We start from the raw sequence: 24067 nt of genomic DNA, 5'->3' as shown, positions 1-24067 counted from the left end.
TGCTAATTATGATAAACTATTTGCATTCATTGCCATTCCTGCTTTCCAGTCATAAATTATATTTACCAGTGTAACTTGGGGGATGGAGAGAGCTGAACAGTTACAAAAATTGGATTTTTCATATTGTATAATTTAATTTTTTGGAAAAAAATAACTGTGATTAATAATTTCAATCATGTTCTTTGAATGGAAAGCACCAGATGAAATCCTTGAAAGAAAGGAAATGGGAAAACTTAATATTTCACATATGATGTTACTGAAATCCCTTTGGCAATTAATAACTTCAGATTATGGAAGTTGATCTTTTTCTATATTTACATGACATTTAATTTACTTTTATATCTCCAAAGTAACCAATAACTTTATAGTATATTTTAGAATTTATATCATTTAGTAGGAACTAGATTATCATAATTATTGTATCAAATGTCTTCTGAGACCATTTTAGCCCTTGAAGAAAAGTCAATTCTGTTCTTAAATGTATCACTAAAATTAATGTATTCAGTCTTATAGAAGTATAGGTAGGTGACATTTCTTATCTGAACTCTCACTGGGACGAAAAAACTGATTTTCAGTTTGTTTTTGCATTTTCCAAATGCTCAATGAGTTCTAGCCAAATAATTTGGACTTATGTTAATTAAAAAAACAAAACAAAACAACATGAAAAAACACTTTTAACATATTATGGAATAACTTATTTTTCTGATTATAGTTGAATTCTATTTAGGTATTCATTTTTATATGGTAGAGGTTTTTTTGTTTTTCTTTTTCTTTTTAACCAAAAATGAGGAAGAAAGAAAGAAAGGAAGGAAAGAAGAAAACCAAAAAAAAGAAATAAAGAAAACTAAACATACTTGCCAAGAAATCAAAGGACTAAAGCCCAAAGTGATTAGAAGGTGAACTTACAGAATCAAGAAGTAAAATTAAATTTTTTTTTAAAGTGAGGAATTGTAGATCAGTGATATACTCTGTCTCCCAATCTCTTGCTTTTTTTTTTTTATTATTCTGCTATAAATAAGAAAATTTAGGGGCTATAATCCTAGCCTCTGTGACAACCTAGATAATCAGTATGGCTAGTTCTGAACAGGGTAGGGTGAGCTAAGTGGTTTAGTTTTATTATGTATTGTGAGTTTAGCAACCTAATCATCAATGTTATAAAATAAAGACATTATAAAAAACAAAACAAAACAAAAATAAAGACATTAAAATTTGACACTGACATAATTCTTGAATAGTAGAAACCCTCGGAGTTGAACTAAGGAAGACTTTTTCAGTTCCTTCTGTTAACCTTATGAAGAGTTAAGTTAGATCACAAATGAGGATGATAATCAAATATATATGATGTGTACAGGGCTGCGAATATGGAAGAAAATATTTAAGTATAATTTTACATAGCTGTGAATATAATATTCATAGATGTATATTTAAACCAATACATTGATAATATGTTATCATCCTAACCTTTTCGGGGTGTGACTGCCTCTGTTATAATATTTTACTCATTTTTCTTATTTCTTAATGTAGGTACTTTCAAAGATATTAAAACTATTCTCACTTTTGGTAGCTTTTTGGAGGTGAAAATCTTGCCAGTTAGCTTTGTTTGTAAGATACCTGAGCAGTTCATGGGACTTCAGTTTTCTTACATCCAGTTTATCTTTTTTTGTCTTGTACCCTTTAGTTTAGAGAAACAAGAGGTGATGATAAGGATGTTGCAAATAATAAAACTAAAGAAAGATTCAGGTTTAATTTCCTGCTTCATTCTTTTTGGGGTGAATCATGTGGTTTTCTTGTCATGCTGAAATCTTTTCATCATCTAAACATATGAGCTTAGGTAAAATTGACTAATACGTATCCATAGTGAAAGTAAGCGTTTCAAGAGGAACAATATAGATAGCTTTTATAGTTCTGTTAACAAAAAAGCATCGGGAAGGATTTGTCAGAGAGCTAGCTCTAGATGACTTGCATCAATATTTGATTAGGTACATTAGCTGGAATAACTCTCAAATGATCAGAATAAACATGATTATATCTCAAAAACATGGTATTAAGGCATTGTTGGGTATCTGAGTGTGTGTGTTCAAGGGTTTCATTACCTACAGGATAATGAAGTATTTCTTCCTCAGTGAAAAACACCATCACAGTTTTAGCCAATATGCTACATCAGAAATAGCTTTAGAATACCAAGTTTGAATTAGGCATGGTGTTCAATCTCAGTCTATGAATTATAGATTACAGATAGCAAACGACTATTGAGATTTTTGGTTCAAGAAAAATCAAGGAAAAGCAAAATTAGAAATAATTTAAAATTTGAAATCTGTCTTTAAAAAGTTGATGGATTAGCAGTTATATGCCACATAATTACAATGTCGCTAGAGAAGTTGAACTTAAAATGAAGAGGAAAACAAACATGTGCCTGAGATATGCTTGAAAGACTCAGAAGCAAACATTTATGACACAAAAAAATGGAAGGATTTCATTTGTTTCCTTTGTATATGTCATTTGGACATTTGAGTTCATTTTCTTTTTGCATTAAAAGTCCAATTTTCTTTATAGTCAAAGTCTTATTAAACTCTTGATGTAGATTCAATCTTATTTGATTGGTACATAGTAACATAACTGTGCCAGCATTAATTAATTAGGTTTTGTATTCAACTATTCTCAGTAATTCAGAATGATGCTCACTGGCTGAGTTCAAGAACATCTGCCTATTTTAGAGCAGTTTTTGACATAAGTAGCTTTAATAATAAATAATAGATTAAAGATATTTAGCAACTTCTATAATATATATATGTAAAGTTGACATAGAAAAGTCATAATATGTGTTTAAAGTATAAATGTACATACATGTATGCATATATGATGTATGTGTCAATGTATATACCCACATGTAATAGCTTGACGTTAAGAAATAGAATGGTCCTTTCCACACACATACACTACCGACACTGAAAGACATATTGTATTTATTATAAAGGTCATACACACTCTAAGTTAAACTAGTAAATGTTCATTGCTGCTAACTTTTGTTCAATTCTGCATTTAGCATAATTGTCAAGGACCATCACAAGTTTGATGTAGCTTGAGAAAGCATTTAGCAACCGAGTAAATTGTAATGAAATGTGGTACGAGTTTTCTTAGTTAAGAGCAACCCTAGGTCTTCATCAGGGAAAGAGTGAATAAAAAGATTTATGTTCAAATCACATGTTTTAAGCATTTCTGCTAAGTGCTAGTTTGCTCTTTGGTGTTTAGCCTGAAATTTAAAGCACTGGGGATTAAAAGGATTACAACATAATCTTAAATAATCCTAAATGTCATTTACAGAGAGATACTTGTAATAACTAAATAAGACCATGTGAAAGGATGGCAGTATTGTCAGGCAGCATCTGTAACATAAGCAGCGCTTCTGTCACCTTCTCTTTCCTCATGGATACATCAGGCATTTACAAAGCTTTTCAATAAAAGTCCAGTTGAGAAAATGGTTGTAAAATAATTTATAACAATCAGTAATTTTTAAACATCTACTATCTTTTTGTTTCAAAGTTGAAGGAAAAGTTTCATTCAGGTTTCCTTCCTTCCTTTGAACATAAGGCTCTCTGAGCTAAACATTTTTGAAAGTCTGGGGAAAAGGAGTTCATGATATGGCTATCAAATAAATAGATGACACACCTCTAAAACATTCCCAGCCTCCAAGAAGCTGCCCTCTTATTAAATATATGATGGTCCCAAGCACTGTAATTAAGTCCATGCCTTTTAATTTAGCACTAAAATATTCTTTACTCCTGTCATGTAAATTAGTTTTGCCTCCTCAAAGAATATACGAAGATAGAGACTATATCCCATACTGCATTTTTAAACCAGAAGACTGGAAACCTTTTAACCAATTCAGTGGTTACTGCTAAGGCTAAAATTGCATTGTTTCAGTTAAAAAAAAAAAAAAGAAAAGAAATTCATTGTCATAAAAAAATTTTAAGAAATTGTGTCCACAATATAGGCTCTATATTCCAAGATGATTTCTGGAGTGTCATCTCTAGTCACTTTTTAAAATGGGGGTTAAGAATAAGAAAAATACTATCTGTTTTCTTGGTCATTTTCATTACAACAGTAGTTGATGACTCATTTGAAATAATTAAACCTTTTCTCAGAGCCAGACGGTGACTAGGCCTCAGTTTTTCTGAGTTTCCTTTCAAATAAAATTTTCAAAAAATTTCACCCATGGACATGCAGCAGGCTCATCTACAGATTACGTGATTTAAATAAGATAATTCTACTATTAATGAATTATGGTTGATTAGAACTGTATCGATTGCCTGCCTTAAAGGCAGAAAAAAATTAAATGACTCAAGAAGATGAAAGTCTATTTTTTTTCCTCTCACCACCAATTTATAACCTCAACAAAAACCATGGCCAAATTTCTTGGATTTGAGATTCTTTTTTTTTTTTTTTTTTTTTTGCATTACACGGGCTCATTTTTAACGTATAAAAATACCTCAAGGAAGCCAATTCTGTCCCTAAAAGTAAATCTCGGAATAGATTTATCATTAGTTGTATTTCTTTTCTGACTTTGGATGGAGTCTTCTGACTATAATGTATATTAAACATATTCATGTAATATTTTCCATGGATATGCTTTACATTTAAACATAATTTGATAGCTCTTCCTGATTTGAATATGTCTTAGCTTAAAATCTTTAAGTACTACTTAAGTTTATTAATGCGAAGATAATTTAATAACATCTTGGAAAATGTCATTTTAAGCCAAAAGGAAAACTACTGGTATTTTGCTTTTATCCATTTCCTTCTGTTAAAAGTGATGGTTTAAAATAAATCTGAGCTTTTGTCAATTTTCTCTTTCATTTTTCAATGCTTGTAGTTAGACTAAATGCAAAAGGATGATTCTTCACATTCATATATGCATTAGATTTCGAGTAAAGCTGGTTTCACTTTGGAGAATTACTCACAGTATCTTAAAAGGCATGGCATTAAAAATAAACCAGAATAAGAGCAGCATTAATGTCTAATACAGTTGGTTTTTTAGTTTTTTCTTGTCCCCAATCATTTTATCTACTTATTAGATATTCATCCATCATTCAGAAGGTTCAGTGGAGAGAGCACAAGAGTCTGGGGACGTGTGTTCCAGTTTTGGCGATGTCAGTTGTAACTTTATGTAGAACCCAGGGTAGGATCCCTCCTCCAGCTTACAGTTTTTCACAGCAAAGAAATAAGAGAGAAGCCTTTAACTCACCTGCCTCCCATCTGTGTTAAGGTTAAAGTGAAACAGCCCTGTATTTGAAAGCAACTCCAAAGGACTGATTTTTAACATAAATAAGATGGGGTTGTATTCATCTTCTAACCACATCATCTCACAGTACTTTGAGAACAATTCCAGATGTGGATTTTGGAAGAAAATGAGTAGGAGAGGTATGCCTCTGTGAAATGCAATTCAGGGTCTCTGTACTCTCTGTACTACCTTATGAACTTAACCAAGAGACTAAGATTAAATATACCATTGAAAATCTGTTCATTCATTGTCTAAGGATATGTGTCCTCAAACATTACTGAAATTATTTTTAATATCCTAGTCTATAAGTAAATAGTATAATTAATGTAATATCTAATCAATACAAGTTATTTAATTAATGTCATATCCCAGTAAACACTTTAAGAAAAGCATTTTGCCCTGAAAGCCTCTACCAAGCTATTGAGAGCATCTTGCAAAAGGGAACTTAGAGACAAGTGCAGCTACTATGCCCCCAAATGAGAGACAACAGTAACTCTTTTTATTCCCCTACTTAGATATCAGGACAACACTTTTTTTCTGATTGAAGGGGAAGGGATATTATTTTGATGATTTTGGCTTCATTTTTACCAGTGGGATTTCACAGAAGAATTTTGATGAATGGAATGATATAATTTTTTATAATTGGGGATTTGATTTAGGAATATTAACGTTAAGGGTGTATATAAGACTTACTGCAAAGGAGAGAGCCTGGAGACAGGAATTAAAATTGATTGCAGAAATCTAAGATGAGACCCAAAGAGCATGTTAGCCTGACTGATGAAAAGAGAAACAGAAACAAGTCCTTGGATGGCAAGTACACCCCTCAAATGAAGAACATGCCTGTTTGTTCAGACCACGTTACTTGGAAACCACTGTCTTTTTTCTGGTTCACCTTTTGAGAAGTAATAAAGATCTCTGTAAAAAAACAGGTATAATCTCAAGTATAGAATTAAGGTACTGATACCTTGGGTGTATTATCAAATAAAACAATAGCAAGCTTATGTTGCCTGGTGATTCCATGAAGCATGGTAGTCTGTGAGGATATGGTCTCATTTGCACAGCTTCTTTATTATACTAACTACCAAAGGACACAATGCTACCTCACTGTCTTCTACCTTACTGTCTTCATTTGTTTTTAAACTATCATCAAAGCAGAATGCTACTGGATGACAGTAAAGGTTGACAATAGCCATACTAGTACCTTTTAGTCCCAAATTAGCCAAGAGAACCAAGATTTTAAGGTTCCGAAATAAAATAAAATTAATCAAAATTAAAAATATAAAGAAAAAAAGAGAAAATGTCAACTTGTCTTCTTTTACTTCTAATATTTTAGCAGAAGAATGGATGTGTGTTACCTAATGGGCTTATGTCACTGATTAGCTCACTTCACATCGCCTTCTGGAATAGCTGGCTCCGTGTGCTCAAAGATAAGAGTTGTCCATTTGGAATAAATTCTGGATTTTAGTTTGACACCAGGCTAAATGCAACATGCCATTCTTCATTTATTGACATCATGATGTAAATCCTCTCCTCTTATGGAACACACTCTGTTTCTTGATGTTTTGGTAGAACTGGTGTGTTGGTCACTGAGTTAACATGGTCATGGGCTAACAGTGCATTTCCCCATGTCTGCAGAACCAGAGTGAGGCTAGCTGAGTTATGTGGGATCAAACCTGGGCCTTCATAACACCCACCTGAGCAAAAGCCACCACTGCCAATGGGGGATTTCATGGCATCAAAGTAGAATCATCAAGTGTTATGGTTTTTCCATTTGTAATTTTCCTCTTGTAAAGTACAAAAGATATTACACTGATGCTAGCAAGACAACATTCAAACCAATTTATTCCTTTTTCATATCTGTTTCAAAATTCTTATTTTATATTTTAAAGGAGAACAACTGTGTTTATTTCATGATGAATATGATTTCTTTTAATAGTAAACAGGCTTTTTCTAGAAAAAGGAACGATTTAATCCCTAAAGCTGGTAAATAATAGATGGGGCCAATAAATGGTATGACATTTCATAGCTTGTCCATGAGGGTGACACAGGGTGAAATAAAATTGAGTGGTTTTGGATAATATAGGATCACTGGCAGAGATATAGTTGATGCCATTCAGTTTTTAGAAACATAAGGTAATGAGGCTGGACCTGAAAGCAAGAGAAAAAAATATATATTCACAGCATTTATATGCCACAAGTCACTGAGCAGGGAAAAATCTGGGCAGTGGTGAGCAAAACTCTCAAACCTCAAAGCAGTGTTTAAAGCAGTATAAGAAAACAACAAAGCAAGCATCCATAACAAAGGTATGAAATGTACACAAGAAAAAAAATAAGTTTAAAATTAAAGGAAAATGCCAGCATTCGTACAGAACTGGAGAGGCCACTTATAGAATCTATGCAGCCTCTCAATATATGAGTTAAATATGTTACTAAAAATTTAGTAGAAAATAAATATTCAAGAGCAAGGCTGTAAACACTGCAGGACAGTTAAGGATTCTCGGTATTTGAAAAGGAGAGGAGGCTGTTTTTTTATCTTGACAGAATGTTGAGAAATGATCTAAGAGAAACGATGAAATGAAATGCCTGATGGTGGGGAAGGATCAGGAAGGAAGCTGTTTAAACTGTTTTCAGATAACAGATCAGTATGAGGTGATTTGACCAAGGGAGGCACATTCACTTGGAGGCTTTAGATGAATTTCTTTTTAGTAGAGAGCTATTAGATCCTTGGCCTTCATCTCACCACTTTGCCTAACATTTTATTTCCAGCACTGGGAGAAATTCTAAGTCTGACTTCCTTGGTGAACATGTGCAAACCAAAAAAACTTTACAGTGGAGAAGTTAACAAATGCTGCAAACAGCCCAAAAAGAGAAAGAAACATTGATATTGAGGATTCCCTTTCTGAGTAATATAGACCTTGATAGTTTTTAGGGATTTTTTTTAAAACTTGAATTTAAACAGTGCTTCATTTTTCAAAATTCTCACACCCATGATCAAGTAGAGGAGAAGCTTCTGATATTTGAGATCTGTGATAGATTTGAAATCAATTCGTGGGAAGGGAGGTTATGAACACACTCTTTTGATGTGTAGGATGACTGATGAGGGTGGCAGGAAATTATGTGAAACCCTTCTCTTTTGACAGCTACACTGGAACATTTACAACCGCAGATGTTATTTGTCCATCAGAAAGGAAAATATTTGTTTCAAGCCACAGGCATTTTCTACCACGATATCAAAATGAAATTCAACAACAATTTAATGTTTAATGTGTAAGAAAATAAATATTTTCGGGGGGCCCAAATTCTAGAAAGCAAATAGATCCCACAAAATATAACTAGTGACATGAAAAAAATAGCTGGCCTCATTACGAACAAATCTGTCCTTTTGCTAAAGTAAGGATTGTTCTATTATTAACATAGGAAATCTTAGATGGACTGCACATAATGCCGCATTATTCATAAAAGCATTGCTGCCATCTGGTGGCTAGTTGGCATTTCAACACTGACTTTGCTGATTTGATTTGGCTGGGTGCTCTGGAGAGGTATTCAAAGGAGGTCTCTATTTATGTTGTTAAGCTTAAACCTGAAATCCCATGGCCCTAGATGTATTCATCTGATGGCAGTCCTTTCTCTCTGTCCTGTCATAGAATGGAGGATTCAGGGGAGGCAATGACACACTTGTGTAATTTTTGTCCTGAACATGAAAGTATATTTTCCATGACTTATCTAAGGAAGTTATTCTTGGCTGTTATTGACTGATGAATTTTATCAACACTCACTTCTGTTAGAAAATAAATATGTAGTCAAATATTAGGAAGATTTATTGAATCTAAAGATATACTATATTGCTTAAATAAGAATATATGTGAGATGTTGTAATCCCTCTTTTGGATCTAAGCATGAATTTTTTTTAAGTTACCACTTACTGAGCTTGATTTTGGAAATAACATAATTTACAGCGTCAAAAGAGAGAAATGTGTAGGGCTTCATAAAATTCAAGATTTCTTCCCAGTCATTCAATTGTTATATTGAAGAAATCTGATTAATTGCTAATGACTCAGAGACTTACGAAGTCATCTTTCTTCATGGATTTACAAGTTAAATGACAAATATTCAGCTCATGCTGCACTTTTTATCAAAAATATAATAGTTAAAATGTAATTTAAGAAATTTTGATGGTTCTTAAGCATCAGTGAATTAACACATTCTTAATCAGAAGCAGTAGGGTTATCTTGGCAACTTCAGTGTATGTTTTGTTTCTAATAACTGTAGAATGTCTCATTGTATGTAATGAAAATCCTGATCCTTAAAGTGTATACTTATATAGATCACAAGTCTTTAAAGATTATAGGAGATAATGAGTTAAAATTACCCCAGGAGGAAAGTTGAAGTTCAGTCCTGAATTCTCAGGGATGATATTTAATAGTTAATACTCAGTTTCTACCAGCTATTTGCCTACATCTTTAAACCATCTTATAATTTAGTAAAAGTCAGATAACAAAAGGCCATTGCACTAACTTGGGAGAATCATAATATCAAATGCATATTATCTTTGCAAAAAAATTTGTAAATGCCTGTTTTTAAAGTAAGACTGTGGGTTTTATTTTTAAATTCTTGGTTAAGATTTTCACTCTGTGACTGCATACTTGATAATACCCTCGATAAGTACCTACTTTTGCCACTTAAAATGTTTTCTCCCTCAAAATATTTAATTTGACTCATGGAAGAACATTGCTAGTTTTCCCTGGGAAGATCGCTTAATCCTCTACCCCTACCCCTACCCCTGTCTCTATTTAGGAAGAGGATATGAAAAACAACAATAAAACCTTAGAAAGAAAGTAAAATCTATGATGATTATGCCCCAGTCTCTTTCACCTATAAGTATAAAATTTCAAGTAAATTATTTTCCTATTCAACTTGGATACAACCCTATAGTGGCTTCTAATGGCTCTGTAATAGAGATGGTAGCTATGGTCAGGACACTCCAGGCTGTAGTCATAAGTTGCTAATGTTTGTTTCAATAACATTTGCTTTCTGGCAGCTTTTACAGCTACTTAACACTAAATTCCCATTTAGCCAGGAGAATCATTCACATACTATAATGAATGATGTCACCTTAAATCCTTTAGTATGTAATTGCTGGATGTTACATTTTATAGCAGGGCATTTAATGGTGTATTTGTTTATGCTAAATTTTATGACAGTGACAGCTGTATCTCAGTGGAGGAATGATCCATTCCTTTCATAGGAAGCTAGGTTTGAATTCTCTTTAAGCAAACAGATTTGCCATATATGCCCTCTGGTTTAGGCAGGGTTCCCCCTCAAACCAAAGTTAGAGACTAGGAATTTTGTAGCAAGTAGTTTATTTGCGAGGTGTCCCAGAAAGCAAGAATTCAGAACTAGAAAGAGTGAAACAGAGGAGGAAAAGGCACTACAAGGAACGTTACTGAGTGGGTCAAAGTGGCTAGGATGCTTGTCAGAATTTTCACCCAAGGATTAACAGAAGGAAGCATTTGTTCATCAGCTTCTCATCCCTTTGATTTAGGGTCACCTCGGATGGGATAATATCTTTAAATCTTCTTGACTTTTAGGCTGCACATGTGTGTGTATGTGTGTGTCTGTGTGTGCACCAAGAAGGCTCTTTCAGGTGTCCTCCTCCTTAGACTAGAGAATATCAGTGACAGAAAGTGAAAGATACCTGGTGCATGCTTGAGGCAAGATGAAGTCAGGACAAAGGAATGTGAAGCCCTCACAGAAATGTTTACACCAGCTACAGCTAGAGTCACAGGTAAAGCCAAGAGGATGTGAGGCAGGACACAAGAAGTATGTGATGCAATTCACTCCTTGCTATACTCAAATTGACTTGGACCTCATGTTAACCTTAATCCATTTCTGAATATTCCAAGATAGTAGCTGGCCTCAGTTTCTTCAAAAGAGGTAGTAAAAAAGTGGTGGTGGTATAAGTTACACTCCTTTACTGCCACTGTGTTTGAGGTCATATTTGCTATTCATCATCTACTTCTTGTACCACTCATTCTAGATTTTCCTCACCCTCAGTCAGGACTGCAACTAGTCTGTTGTGTTTGCCTTATGAGGTGAATCAGACTTTCATACCTGACGGATTTGAGCCCTTAATTTTTTGACAGTGCCAGCCTCTGTTTGCTGCAGTTGACAGTTCCCTGCTCTCACCAGGCACAGAAACACCAAGACACATGTCAGTGAATTCCCCGAGTTCCTGAATCATTTCTCCAACTCCCATTGTATAGAAGCAACTTCACCTTCTCATTATAATAGGGCCAGTTATCCTCATGATTATAGCAGCTGTTTTATTTGTCTGTTGGTCCACTGCTTGAGTATCCATAGTTACATAGCAGTGATTATAGCTTTAAGTTCAGTGATTCCATTACTAATCCTTGCCAGAAGCAAACTTCTCCCCCATCCCAAGAACAAGAATTTTTAATCTAGCAGAGCCAAAGCTGCAAAAGTCAAAAGCATCAATGCTGCAAATGGGTTACTACAGGAGCTACTCCTGCTTCTACCTCTTGGTCCTTAGACTCATATAATCTAGCTGTTGGGGACACTGTAACATATATCAGATAATGATTCAGTATATATATTGCATCTTGCAATACAACACCCTAACCAAACAGGGTCTAATCCCTAAGCTATCACCTTAACTGAGACTTTAAGAAGTCATTCCATTATTCTATTAGTTTGATTGCTACCAAATAATATGTTATTTAGTAAGAACAGTGGATCCCGGGATCCACTTTCAAAGGAAGGGCTCTGATACAGTGAATTTGCTATCAGGCACCTGGTTAGTCTCTTTTAAGGACTCAGTTGTGCTTCTGCTGCTGGAAGACTGAGCAATCAGCAGTGGTAGGAGTTATATCATCCTTGGTTAGAGGGAGCCATGGTTTGGCATCTGTGCATAGTTTCCATCTTTGCTACTAGGGCCACTCCATTCATGAGTGTATTATACAAGTTCCAAGTGGCTAAAGACAAAGGTTAGAGGACTTCAGCTGATTAAGTCATCTGGTGTACTTACTCTTCTGGTAGACATTAACACATGAAGATGAAACACAGTGATTTGCATGTCCTGTGCCCACTCCCATGAGTCCACTGACTCCTTATCTCCAACCTTCCAGACTGTTTCCTTCCAGGCCTCTGACCAACAAGCAGAGTCATTCTCCACTTTCCAGAAATCAGTCTATATGCTTACCTCAGGCTGCCCTGCTCTCTACAGAGTGAACAAGTCAAGTTTATTTCTTATATTTCTCCCCATGGGAATATTTCTCCTCACCACTTTCCTGCAGGCTCACCCCAGGGTCGGCCTATGGTGCAGCTGCAGTTCATATTTTTGGTGTTCACCAACATACTGAGCTGACCGATTCATGAATCAGGCTTGAGTTTTTTCATCCTTCATCAGTTGGCTTTTAGGAACTTCCATGAGGCCATAGGTGCAAGCTCAGGGAGAAGCACTACTCCAATAGTGACAGATATAATGGGGCTTTGAGCCATGTGTTCATGTAACTTACTTAGGCCCTCTGGACCTGCTTGGGCCAAATTCTAAATATAGCATTTCCATCCATGGAATGTTGTCCAATATTATTATTCAATGGATTTGACAATGCCTGGCTCATCATGGGAAGCTGAAGTCACATAGTCACTTGACGTCTTGTGATCAGGTGCTCAATCTGTTCTAACCCAGTAATAGGCCAGGAGCTATGTTTTAGGTGGTGAGGATTTCTTTACTGAAGGAAGCAAAACCTTCCTCCACGACCCTGGGGGTCTTCATTGTGAGGATCTTTTTATAAACTGCCACAAACTCCACAGCAGCATTATACTGTAATTCCTCATTGAGTTTTCTGAGTCATATGACTCAAGAGTCAAAGAGCTTACGCCATAGCCTGAGCTTGCTGCAGGCATTGCTAAGTTATGGATAGCCAGGCTGATGTGTGAATGACATCCAGAAATACTCCTGCTGGCTAGTGTACTGACTCACCTGTCATGGAGGTCCAGGACTTGTGATGATATCACTGTTCAAGAATATCTAAGAGCAACCCAGATTCTTGATTGTAAACAAATACAAGATTATTGTTTTAAACCACTAAATTTGGGGCTAGTTTGTTACAGAGCAACAGCTAATTGATACAAGTAATATGCCTACAAAGAAAATTCAATGGCATGATTTTTAGAAGAAAAAAATAACATATTTGAAAGTAAAATCCAGCCAGTATAAAAGGCCTTTGTAAAGGTTGTGGAAACCCAGTTCATGGTGTCAGCTTCTAATAATTAACTACCAAGCACTAGTTCCTTACAGGGTTGTAGAGAAAATGAAGGTAGTAGCATTTCATCTCATCATGTGTCTTTTCTATTACTCAGTTTGTTTATAGAAATAGCCGCCTAACAAAGTTAACTTCCAGGAAAGATGCCAGGTTACACAGAACCATACCAGAGCCTCAGAATCACTTTGGGCTTTCACCCAAAGTTTTTGCAACATTAGGTGGAGGCAACATAATTTGGCTTGAAAAGTTACAAGAGAAAAAATCACAGCAAATGCTCATGGAACAGTATGTTCAGAGTCTTCAAGATAGTATCTTTCTTGACCTCTTAAAAATCAGAGACTATTGTATATTTATGCTATTTTTTTAAATGGTCTGGATCAACAGGACCCAGGGTTGTCACAGGTCATTGTTAGGCCAGCAACTATAGAGGTTCTAACCCAAAATTTGAGCCGTAAGACATAAGACCAGATAGAGCTACAGTTGGAAAATCTAAATATAGCTGAAAAGTTTTGGCACTTCAAGAGTTTCTGGGAGAAAGAAAAGAAATTTGATTTCTGTGCTGCTGATGGAAAAGCTTGCAAATGACCTAAGAAAATTATATTTGTCATATTTTCATTGCAAATGGTATTTTTTATTTGTTCCTAAAAGTTGAAAATGACCTTCATGTTAAAAACCATTAGTTAGGAAAAAGCATGAAGTCCATGTTGCTTTGCATTTTGGAGTTAAATATTCTAGCAATTCCTTTAATTTTGAAAAATATACGCATAGAGAATGCTATTATTTGTCCTCAGAATTTTCACAGGATATTTCAGGTCAGAAGGTATTTATTTGTGCAAGGTTAACATGTGATTCCCAGACCTACCTTCATCGATATAATTTTTAGTTTCTTTTTTTCTTCCTAAAATATGTAAATAAGAAGGTTTAATTCATTTATTTCTTTCTGTTTTTTTTTTACATAATTAAACCCAAAGATAAGCATGGTATATTCTATGTTAAAGCTGCATGATACTAAGAATACTCTGCTTTGGATTAAAAATTTATTTGAATTCCTTAATTAAATTAAATTTTCAATTTTCAAGAGTTTATTATTTCTAAATCTGTGTTAGGTTAACTTCAGGAACAAAAACTGATGAAAAACAGGGAATAAAGTTATTCAGTTACATCAAAGTCTAGGTTTTAAATAATTTTTTGGTAGTTATTTTAGAAATTGTGTGTTCAGTTACTACTTTTTCACAGTACTGAGTAGAACTCCAGAATCTTGGAAAAAGTCAGTTTTCAAAAATGTCTAATTTATGTTTAAGAAATTGAATAACACTCAACTATTTCCCATTTATTCCTATTACATCCGTTGTTTCACAGTTTATTTTAAATAATTTTTCCACTCCATATAAAATGCCATTTTGATAACACATGTTACTTTATCTTCTAAAGTCAAACAAAATTATTTTTTTTCAGTGTAATGCAAATCAAATCACGGTGCAAATTTCAGTAACTGGAGAAAGTAGCTGAGCTATTTTTCAAATGCAAGCTCTAAGAAAGTTAACTAATACTTGGGTTATGTAGAGTACTTATTTGCTATTGGTGACTAAGTAGCAATTCTACTAATTTTGCCGGAACTCCAAACAGGGTGAACTAAAGGTAGTCAGGAGTTGTCATTGTAAGTAATTAGATTGCTTTTACCAAAGACATGATTTATATATGACATTATTTACCAAAGAAATGATGTATGTCTGTGATTACTAATTCATATTTATTATTTATTTTTTTCACTTAGCATATGAATCTGCTAAATTTACTTACTAAAGGTGAAATATTTCTGAATTTTCTACTTTGATGAGTCCAATCTGACTCAGGGGCAGAGAGATGTAAGAGGGATCACTTCTTAAGTTACTTTGTGTAGGATTTCCATTGTATCAACAAAATCCTTACACTTACTTTTCTCCCATAAACTTTGCTTAGTATTCACTCATGTTTCCAAATAAATAAAAGATCTATAATGACTTAATGAAGTAAACATTAACAGAATGATACAAAGGACCAAATGGCATCAGGGTTTTGATTTACCATACTTCAATTTATGGTCCCTGTATCATCCAGGATAGACTTTAGGAACAGATTTCTGTTGCTCAGCTCTGTACTGTCTTCATTCTGGGTCACAGGTTGAAGGAATAGCCTCTGTCTGGAACAGATATGACAAGCTACATGCTAGCCTTTAAGCTCCTGTCTGAAAGTGGCATATGTCAGGTCTGTCTTCATTTCATGGGACCAAGGAAGTCACACAGCCAGGAGACTACACACTATAATCCTCCCATGTGCAGGGCCACTGCAGGGAGATGCACTGTTATAAATGGTAACTAATAATAGAGTCTACCACAATCCCTACACAACTACATATTCAACTCACTTGACATAACCTGCCCGATCTAAAGGGTTGTTGTTATTCTTTAAATGGAGTAACATTTCATCAAGCCATTCTAGAGATAAAAAACATTTAACATAATTGATTGCATACTTGTAATTGATGGTGACATAGTGACTTATTTAAAAGAACCATTCAGCTTCTTTGATAAAGACTGTTGAGTATGAAACTAGAGTTCAAGTTATTCAACAACACATGACAACCTACATACTAATTCATATCTATTTTAAATTAGTTCAAAAGTGTTGAGAATATAGAAAATGTGCATCAATAATTATTTAAGTCCAAGTCAGATGCATGAATTATAGGAGCTAAAGGTCAAAGAATTCAGAGTGAAATAAATACTTTATGAGGGTGTCAAAAATGAGGTGAGGGTTGGAAAGTTCATTCAGTAATTGAACCATGTTAATAGGCTTACACCTTTTTTCAATGGTAAATGAATATATGTCTCATATTATCAAATAAGGCTGTCTTCTGGTCATAGATATTTATATACCATCTTTAAAGATATTGAATACATACATACTGTGCCTGATTTTGTTGATCTCTCAGGAAATGCTTTGCTGAAAAAATAAACTGTAGAGCACTTTTGTTGTTGAAATAACAGTTTTCTGGAATACAAATATTTGGCATAAGAAATCATGATTCTTTTCTATCGAGTTTTATGAATTTTATCCTTCTGAGGTGTATTCTAGAGAGATAATATTAGATGGGATGGAAGACGAAATGAGGGTGCTCAGTGTAAGTTGTTCAATAGCAAAGGAACACATTTTGCTTCATAAGCCTCATTTTTAATACTATAGATTTGTTACAACAAGTAAAAACTACTTTAATTTTAGCGAAAGTACCAACTAGTGTCAGTGAAAAATGATTGCAATTCAACTTTATGTATGTAGCTATCATGGCAAAGTAATTTTCCAGAGTGTAGGTTTTTGTTTTGTTTTGTTTTTGCTTGGAAGTCATTGGTTTTAAGTCCTATGTTTCGAATGTACAGCGTATTGGTATAACACAAACAAAAAGGCCCTCAAACAAAAGTCCCAGTAAACCAAGTTGCAATTAGCTTCGACTCCTGGGAAATATTCTAGCATATGTTGCTGGCACTTGAAAAATTTACACCTTATGAGGAAAGGCAAGAAAATTCTGTCAAACAATTAAACTGATTGGAATTCCCAAGAATGTGAAAAAACAAAATGAGTTCTGTGTTAGAAAAGAATGGAAAATAGTTGTGTATACGGCTGTAAACAGAAAGAGTAAAAGATTTTTGTGCCTTGTGTAAATCAGTATTTTTTTTCTTTATAACACATGTAATGCAAGTCAGGTAAAAACTTTTAGTACTGGTTTATTCGTTAAAAAACTACACATTCTAGACTTGAAAATGTGTTTAATTAAATAACCTCTAGAATAGCAATAGAGTGGCACATTTGGTATTAATATTTTTGGATAAATTAGATGCTTATTAAATCTTTGGATAAGTATACATTTGACAACTAAGTTGGTAAAGATAAAATATGGGTATGTTACCATCAAATAATATAGAATATACCAAGAAGAGAGCAAATAATTCAGATTAAGAGTAAAACAGAAGTTGGCATTTAAAAGATTAAACTAGGGTAATATTAATTGAAAGAAAATTATCCAACAAAATGAAAAGGGAAGACCCTGCTGTATGTTGCCCTTCCTAAGTAAATATACTTCAAAGAGTTGTAAGAAAAAAAATTAGAATACCTTAGGTTTTCAAGGAAATAAAATAAGCTTTCTGATTTAGAAGGCTATGTTTGGTAGATTTCTTTAAGAAAGAGAAAATACTATGGTTTACCCGTTTCCTATTCTAAATATTCCTGTGCCAACATGGGTTTATTATATTCACATACTTTCATCTATATAGAAATTATAGGAGGTGATGGATAAGTTTATGACATTGATTGGTATGATGGTTTCAATGTTTTATACTTATCTCCAAACACATCAAGTTGTATTTATTAAACACCTATAGCTTTTTGTGTCTCAAAAAGATGAAAATGAATGAATCATAACTACTTTAAAAGGATCTGTACTTAGTGAATATATAATATCCCAAGTAGTTGATAAATGCAGTATTATTATTTTAAAAAAGAAATGATAAGTTAATTAAAGTAATGCTTCTCCAGGCTCATAGCACAGGGAGATCAGCTTGGTGCTTTGTGACCAGCTAGAAGGGTAGGATGGGGGAGTGGGAGGGAGGGAGGGAGACGCAAGAGGGAAGAGATATGGGGCTATATGTATATGTATAACTGATTCACTTTGTTATAAAGCAGAAACTAACACACCATTGTAAAGCACTTATATACTCCAATAAAAACGTTAAAAAAATAAAAAAATAATAATGCTTCTCAAGCTTTTCTATTAATAAATCCTAAAGAGGGAATAAAAACTCTGAAAGCTAGGGAGGGGTCAGAGATAAAGATACAGACTTCGGGAACTTCAGGATTTAGATGGTGTCTAGCACATGAGGTTGCTAAACATGAGGTTTAGCACATACAGCTACTTGCCATTAAAGCTATAATTTTCATCACATATAAAAGAAGTGAGTCTCATACAGGTCGTGATCCTTACAATCAACTTGCTCATCCAATTCTTAAATTTCACTGTCACGGTGATTTTTGTTCCAATTTTTAAGAGTGTTCCTTTACAGCTGATGGTTGAGACTCTGGACCTTTGAATTAATATATGATTAATGAGTCATTTTTTATTAATAAGGTAAAATAATGAATTTCCATTTACCTAGTCAAATTTTGATCATTTTCTATGAAGATAAATAACAAAATAACCCAGAAGTTAAAAACTTTGACTTAGTTAAGTATATACCTTCCAGTTGAAAAAAGTATTCCAGGTCACTTTCTATGAATTATAAATTTGGTTAAAAACTTTTTAAAAAGCCAAGCTATTTTTAAACTATTTATCATTTTTACTACTCTATTGATCATACTGAAAATAAATCATGAGCAAAATTATTCAAAACAAAATTATTCTCATTGAATGATATAGTGGCTGCAAGTGTGTTCAGAGTGTGTGCTAGCAGCCCTGCAGGGCTGCCTGTTATATTGATGTGTGTACAAGTCCCATTAGGTGCAAGTATCAATACCTTTTAAAAAAAACCGTCGGGCTTCCCTGGTGGTGCAGTGGTTGAGAGTCCGCCTGCCGATGCAGGGGACACGGGTTCATGCCCCGGTTCGGGAAGATTCCCCATGCTGCGGAGCAGCTAGGCCCGTGAGCGATGGCCTCTGGGCCTGCGCGTCCGGAGCCTGTGCCCCGCAACGAGAGAGGCCACAACAGTGAGAGGCCCACGTACCACAAAAACAAAACAAAAAACAAAACACTGTCCACAAAGAGGCGCAGATGTTATGTCAATAATTTACAAATATGTCTGTAGTAAAATATTAATCATCTTACATATTCTTCACCAACTACAAACCTTTATTTGATTTTCATTTTGCTCAAGATGTTACTAACTTAGAAGTTTTCACCTTTGTGTAGACATTTCTGGTTTGCTTTGGATGTGATTTCCTTTACATTTATGCGTTAAAATACAATCCTTACCCACACTGAGATCAGCACCTTTTCATTTGTATTGCCCATTTCTGAAAGGATTTCAGTATTTTTTAACATTTAGCTAGTGGTGATATTTAATTTGTTCATAATTTATTTTGGTGTGTAGTGTAACATGACTCAAGTACTCAAACATTCAATAACATTTTGTGAATAATGTATCATTCTCTATGGTTTTATGATGCTTATATTTTTATTATATATTATCTTCTCTTTTTAATAAGTGCATTTCAGATATCAATTTAATTTCTTTGACATTGCACCCAATATTACTGTCATCACTATTGTAACCATATAATTTATTCTAATTACTGGAAGATCAAATCTCCTGGTCAGCTTTTCTTTTTTTAAACTATCTTTATATTGCTCTATTATCTACAGGCTGTTAGTATACTATGAAAACAATCTAATTTTGTTCTTTGCAAATAACCTGGTTTACCTGCCTGTTTATATCTTTATTCTAGAAATTTTTTTTAAAAAATCTTATTTATTTTTCTACTAATTTACTAGTCACATTCAATATTTTAATGCATATTCAAGCTTAAGGTTATTTTTTAAAAAGTTCATGTCAGTGATGATCACTTCAAGTTGTTTTTTTTCATCTTCAGTACATCTAACTTTCTGTAAAATTGCACCTCCCTATCTGTTTTTCATATGTATCATGTTTATCTCAAAATTTCTCCCTCTTGGTCTCTTTCTTCTGTATTAGAAATGGCAGAATTTTCCCTCTCCATTGTTGATACTTGGTTTTTGTTTGGTTTTGTGTTGTTTTTTTGCCGTGTAAATTCAGCTCTTTTCTGCCTCTAATAAATATTTCTGCCTCTAATAAATATTTTAATAAATAATTCTGATCTAATGCACAAAGTTGCCCTGCCTTGTTTTCTTACCTTTTCCAGCCATATGCACATCTCACTCTATGTAAGCCTTTAAAAGAATCAAATCTTTTTTTTCTGGCCATATACATTCCAAGTTTTCTTTTGTTGCAACACAGGTATGTTCCTACAGGTTCTGGTTTCTATAATAAATCTTTTTTCCCCCCACAGATTTTTCTCTGTATCTTTTTTTTTCATAAGTTAATGGTCATCTTTTTTTTTAATTCATTTTATTGAAGTATACCTGATTTACAGTGCTGTGTTAATTTCTACTGTACAGCAAAGTGATTCAGTTATACATATATATATATATATGTATGTATACCTTCTTTTTCATCATGGGTTATCACAGGATATTGAATATAGTTCCCTATGCTATACAGTAGGACCTTGTTGTTTACCTTTTCCGTATATAATAGTTTGCATCTGCTAATCCCAAACTCCCACTCCACCCCTCCCCCACACCCCTCCTCCCCCTTGGCAACCACAAGTCTGTCCTCTATGTCTGTGAGTCTGTTTCTGTTTGGTAGATAATTTCATTTGTGTCATATTTTAGATTCCACATACAAGTGATATCATATGATATTTGCCTTTGTCTGGCTTACTTCACTTAGTATGAAAATCTTGAGGCCCATCCATGTTGCTGCAAATGGCATTATTTCATTCTTTTTATGACTGAGTAATATTCCATTATATATATGTACCACATCTTCTTTATCCATTCATCTGTAGATGGACATTTAGTTTGTTCCCATGTCTTAGCTATTGTGAATAGTGCTGCTATGAACATTGGGGTGCATGTGTCTTTTTGAATTATAGTTTTTTTCAGATATATGCCCAGGAATGGGATTGCTGGATCATATGGCAACTCTATTTTTAGTTTTTTAAGGAACCACCATGCTGTTTTCCATAGTGGCTGCACCAATTTACATTCCCACCAACAGTGTAGGAGAGTTAACAGGCATCTTTTGATTCAACATTATTTACAAAAATAGGCAGCCGGTCAGCAGGCTGTAGTTTTCTGACCCTTGTCTCTTGTTTAAGAGACACTCTCTGAAAAACATAAACCAGTCAAAAAATAGGCAAGATCTGAACAGGCACTATGTAGAAGATAATGTGCCATTAGCCATTAAGTATACAAACAGCTCAATCTCTCAAGTCACCAGTGAGTTTGTGATCAAACTCCCTCCCTGACAGCCCAGGAGGCCTTCAGGTACTTCTCCTAACAGGGCAGGAGGCCGCCATGCAAATGACCTCAGTGATGAGAGCATGTTGGGGCAGCTCTCCCTACCCAGAACGAGGGGGCCTTCCCTGTCTAATCTTCACTTACATTGAGAGTATTCAGGACCCTCCTTGGAGCCCTCAGATACATGTAAAAACTGTATATCCTGCTGTTTAAGAAGTAAGGGAGGCAAGACCGCATCTGGTGAAATCACTGATACGATGCAGAAAAAATTTCCAGACCATCCTTCCTGAAGGTTAAATTCTTTCTTCATGAGAGGAGGACTGGACAATGGGATCGCAGAGCAGAGGCAGAGATTTCCAAAGTCCTTTCTGCTTGGTCAGCTGTAATATGCTTCCTCTGAACATTGCTGATCTCAAACATTTTATTTATTTATTTTTTTAAATAGATCTTTATTGGAGTATAATTGCTTCACAATACTGTGCTAGCTTCAGTTGTACACCAAAGTGAATCAGCCATATGCATACACATGTCCCCATATCCCCTTCTCTTGAGCCTCCCTCCCACCCTCCCTCTAGGTGGACACAAAGCACAGAGCTGATCTCCCTGTGCTATGCTGCTGCTTCCCACCAGCCAACTATTTTACATTCAGTATTGTATGTATATCAATGTTACTCTCACTTCGCCCCAGCTTCCCCCTCCTACCCCATGTCCTCAAGTCCATTCTCTTTGTCTATGCATTTATTCCTGCCCTGCCACTAGGTTCATCAGTACCATTTTTTTTTTTTTTAGATTCCATATATATGTGATAGAATACGGTATTTGTTTTTCTCCTGACTTACTTCACTCTGCATGACAGACTCTAGGCCCATCCACCTCACTACAAATAACTCAATTTCGTTTCTCATTGTATATATGGGCCACATCTTCTTTATCCATTCATCTGTTGATGGACATTTAGGTTGGTTTCATGTCCTGGCTATTGTAAATAGAGCTGCAATGAACATTTTGGTACATGACTCTTTTTGAATTATGGTTTTCTCAGGGTATATGCCCAGTACTGGGATTGCTGGGTCATATGGTAGTTCTATTTTTAGTTTTTTAAGGAACCACCGTACTGTTTTCCATAGTGGTTGTATCAATTTACATTCCCACCAAAAGTGCAGGAGGGTTCCCTTTTCACCACACCCTTTCCAGCATTTATTGTTTCTAGATTTTTTGATAAAAGCCATTCTGACCAGCGTGAGGTGATACCTCATTGTAGTATTGATTTGCATTTCTCTAATAATTAGTGATGTTGAGCATCTTTTCATGTGCCTCTTGGCCATCTGTATGTCTTCCTTGGTCAAATGTCTATTTAGGTCTTCTACCCATTTTTTAATTGGACTGTTTGTTTTTTCGATATTGAGCTCCATGAGTTGTTTGTATATTTTGGAGATTAATCCTTTGTCTGTTGTTTCATTTGCAAATATTTTCTCCCATTCTGAGGGTTGTCGTTTTGTCTTGTTTATGGTTTCCTTTGCTGTGCAAAAGCTTTTAATTAAGTCCCATTTGTTTATTTTTGTATTTATTTCCATTACTCTAGGAGGAGGCGTCAAAAAAGATCTTGCTGGGTTTATGTCAAAGAGTGTTTTTCCTGTGTTTTCCTCTAAGAGTTTTATAGTGTCCGGTCTTACACTTAGGTCTTTAATCCATTTGGAGTTTATTTTTGTGTATGGTGTTAGGCAGTGTTCTAATTTCATTCTTTTACATGTAGCTGTCCAGTTTTCCCAGCACCACTTATTGAAGAGGCTGTCTTTCCTCCACTGTATATTCTTGCCTCCTTTATCAAAGATAAGGTGACCATATGTGCGTGGGTTTATCTCTGGGCTTTCTATCCTGTACCATTGTTCTATATTACTGTTTTTGTGCCAGTACTATACTGTCTTGATTACTGTAGCTTTGTGGTATAGTTTGAAGTCAGGGAGCCTGATTCCTCCAACTCTGTTTTTCTTTCTCAAGATTGCTTTGGTTATTCGAGGCCTTTTGTGTTTCCATACAGTTTGTGAAATTTTTTGTTCTAGTTGTGTGAAAAATGCCACTGGCAGTTTGATAGGGATTGCATTGAATTTGTAGATTGCTTTGGGTAGTATAGTCATTTTCACAATATTGATACTTCCAATCCAAGAACATGGTATATTTCTCCATCTGTTTATGTCATCTTTGATTTCTTTCATCTGTGTTTTATAGTCTTCTGAGTACAAGTCTTTCACCTCCTTACGCAGGTTTATTCCTAGGTATTTTATTCTTTTTGTTGTGATGGTAAATGGGAGTGTTTCCTTAATTTCTCTTTCTGATTTTTCATTGTTGCTGTATAGGAATGCCAGAGATTTCTGTGCATTAATTTTGTATCCTACAACCTTACTAAATTCACTGATTAGTTCTAGTAGTTTTCTGGTGGCATCT

The 24067-nt window shown here is 34.6% G+C and overlaps 1 protein-coding gene across 1 annotated transcript in view; it reads left to right on the top strand.

Annotated features, from left to right (window-relative positions):
- ARHGAP15 (Rho GTPase activating protein 15) overlaps positions 1-24067 on the top strand; it is a 621527-nt gene that overhangs the window by 130184 nt on the left and 467276 nt on the right. The window lies entirely within an intron of this gene.

This window comes from Lagenorhynchus albirostris, chromosome 6 (assembly GCF_949774975.1).
Source record: "Lagenorhynchus albirostris chromosome 6, mLagAlb1.1, whole genome shotgun sequence".
NCBI classification, from domain to species: domain Eukaryota; kingdom Metazoa; phylum Chordata; class Mammalia; order Artiodactyla; family Delphinidae; genus Lagenorhynchus; species Lagenorhynchus albirostris.
The sequence above is the reverse complement of the archived record's forward strand: the minus strand, read 5'-3'. Positions and strand labels throughout refer to the sequence as shown.